General features: G+C 42.9%; 1 pseudogene across 1 annotated transcript; it reads right to left on the reverse strand.

Annotated features, from left to right (window-relative positions):
- Window positions 1-1255: 1255 nt before the first annotated feature.
- On the reverse strand, window positions 1256-2093 carry LOC306663038 (phosphatidylethanolamine-binding protein 1-like; annotated as a pseudogene). Its single transcript has one exon. The product of its transcript is annotated as a phosphatidylethanolamine-binding protein 1-like (transcript).
- Between the last annotated feature and the right edge of the window lie 1274 nt (window positions 2094-3367).

Consider the following 3367-nt stretch of genomic DNA (forward strand, 5'->3'; position numbering starts at 1 on the left):
CAATTCCCAGTACCACAAAAAGAAAGAAACAAAATAGGACATTCCTATAATCCTGAGATAGGAATTTAGGGATGCAGAGAGAACACTGAGTCTAAAAGAGAAGTGATCTGTTGGAATGCACAACAGATCATGAGCAACCCAGCTTACGTCCTTGCTGGCCGCTGATGAAAAGGCAACAAATCCACAAGATAACCAACAAGGCATCTGGAGGAATCTTTAGAGAGGATGTACATTAAAGACTTTGGTGACCAGGAAATGACCCTAGACTCATTATAATAGCAATACACTGTAACAGTAATGCCCCTGTGTGGAGATTTAAGATGCTAATGAGACATGTTATTTAGGCAGTAGCATGATTAGAACATGCCAGGGCAATGCATGAGTGCAAGAAAAACTGGCACAAAAGTGTGTAACACTGTCCTGACTCCACCTGTAGTTCAGCCATTTAGCTTTGTCCCTCTATAAATGTTAAAACCTCAGAACAAGACAGCTGAATTTTCTGAGTGTGCCTGCACTCCTATTTTCCAGTGTGTACTTTCCCCTTTATAATAAATCTCTTGCTCTGCTACTCATATCTGAAGCATCGTTAAATTCTTTAGTGTGACAGAACTTGGAAGGTTCAAGTAGAGGTTTCTTTTTTCCTTGGAAGTCCAAGGAAATGAAGGCAGGAAGATCACAAGTTCAAGTCCAGTTTGGGCAACTTAGTAAGAGCCTGTTTAAAAAAAAAATTTTTTTTTTCTGGATCATTTGATTTTTTTATTCAACAATAAGCAAACAGCATAATTAACACAACATTAAGCAACTCCAGACTGCTCTTAAACAATGATTGGCTCAGCACAGTTAAGGACTCCCATCTGCCCATGGCCCAGCACTGCTGCCCATCTAGAGGGTCATGCCTCGCCAGCAGCAAAGCCATTTTCCCTCTTGCTTTGCCCAGCTTTGTTCTTTAAAGGACCAGAAGCAGGACACTCACACCTAGTCTGCTATCTGAGCACAGTGCTAGTGTGCACCTGAGATGCCAGCCTGTCTTAGTCAGAGACAGCACCATAAAAACACATCTCAGGAATGTCATCTTGTGCAATTCTGGACTCAGGATCACAAAGGTAAAGACAGCAAGTCCTCCTTTTTAAAAAAACTTCCCTTAAAGATTGACACCGTTCTGTTCCTGTAATATTTTTACCTGGATTACTTCTTTAAATTCTGCGTTGCTATTCTTTTACAACGCAATAACCCCAGTGGAGCACCAAAATAACGCCCAACACGGAGTTCAAATTCGATCAAAACGTAAACCGGGATGTGTGACTATCTAAAATCTTAAAGAACAAGCAACAGGAAAAGTCACCTTAAACCGCTATGTGGAAGCTCAGACCTCACCTGTGCCAAGGGAACTGGAAAGGGGAGAGCTCTACATGTGTCACTGAAGTAGAGAACACTGCTCGGGGTCTCCAGGACTATTTACTTCTCCGACCTTTCCCTGCTTCCCAGACAGCTGCTCATACCGCTTGGGCACAGTCGTCCCATTCAGGGTAATAACATGTCATGCACTGGGGACCTGAGTTTGTACTTCTTTTGAAGAAAGCCGCCACCTTGAATTTGCCAATATCTCCAGATAGATTGCTGAAAATGGATTGGTCACACTAGTAGCTTGTCCTGTTCATAGACCAGCCAGACACAGCGGTAGAGACCTGTGTCACTCGGAGGCCCAGAGCTCCCTTAACCCGAGAGGCCTGTACCACCGCTGATGTCATTGCCCTTCATTTTGACCACCAGAAAAGGGAGGCATTCCCTGTATTTGGGAGACTGCCTGCTGGGAGCATCCGGGTCTGTCAAGACCAAGGTGTAGGGTTTACCTGGATCAAGACCATCCATGTAAAGCTGGTGGGTCTGTGCTTAACCTGGGTTCGCGTCAGCACTTTGCCCAGTTCGTCTACTTCCGCCGGGGTGTAGGCGACTCGCAGTGGGTGCTGGGGCAGCTCCTCCACTTCCTGCAGGCTCAATGGCCAGTTCCAATTGCTGAGGTCCCAGGCATGCCACACTCCAGCAGGAGGCCAAGAGCAGACACACTGCACCAACACGGAGCTTTTGCGAATTGGCAGGAGGCAGCATGGGCCAAACAGTTTCAGATTTTTTTATAAAAGGGACTAATGGTGGAGCATTTGCCTAGCATGCAGGAGGCTTTGGGTTCCATCCCCATTGAAGGGGGGGTGGGGGGGGTTGTACTTCCAGATTGTTGCAATGAAAAAGTGTTTATTAGTGGGAATGGTGGCACACACCTGTAATCCCAGCAACACTGAAGGATCTCAAATTCGAGACCAGCCTGGGCAACTTAGCAAGACCCTGTCTCAAAATAAAAAGGGCTGGCATGTAGCGTGGTAGAGCACCCCTGGGTTCAATTCCCAGTAACACCAAAAAAATAAAAAATAAAATAATATAATATATATGTGTGTGTATATATATATAAAACCATGATGTTTCTGAAGACTGTACTAAAATTCAATGTTTGTTAAATGAACCAACTGATGATATCTTGATTTTCAATTAGTATATAAACAAAAGTACTATGGAATTTTTTTTTTTCCTTTTTTTTTTTTTTTTTTTTTTTTGTAGTACTGGGGATTGAACCCAGGGCCTTGTGCTTGAGAGGCATGCACTCTGCCAACTGAGCTATATCCCCAACCCTGGAAATTTTTAATACTCAATAGTTTAGTAAAACATAATAGACCTTTATCTGATAAGGGAGCAATAGAATGAAAAGAAAAAATTAAATAGGCAGTTATTCACAATACAATTCAGTGCCACAAGAATAGCAGAACATTATAAAAGAAATTATATGACGATACTTAAGAATATTAGAAGAGAATACCAAATATTTACTATAATTGATGAGGCATCTATACTTGGAAGAAAAACACCTGCTGATTTTCCTCTAGTATACAGTTAAATCAGACTGCTTTGAAAGATCTGTTGTCAGCCAAAACAAGAGTGTATTTCCAATATGTTATTGTCTAGTTTAAATGATTGTGGTTTTAACAATGAATATTTGAAAGTGAACTTAATTCCATTTTGTTCTAATGGTGCTTGTATGATATGTGGGAAAGAAGATAGAAATGGCTACAAAGTTGTTAAAAGTTTTCCTAAATTCCTAATGTCATTATTCGACACTATCAATTTCAATTCAGTATCTAAATGTAGAGACATGCTTGCAGCTGTTTGGGGAGGAGGCTGCACCCACCAGGACGCAGCCCACCTGCTGGCGCGTGAGGCCTCCTCCCCCGCCCTTATGCAAGGGGGCCCAGCAACCTCATGCATGAGGCCTCAGACTACGGAGCATTGGGAACTTCGGGCTCCTGGGGGCACCGCTCTACAT

This window comes from Sciurus vulgaris (assembly GCF_902686455.1).
Source record: "Sciurus vulgaris genome assembly, chromosome: 5".
Lineage (NCBI taxonomy): Eukaryota > Metazoa > Chordata > Mammalia > Rodentia > Sciuridae > Sciurus > Sciurus vulgaris.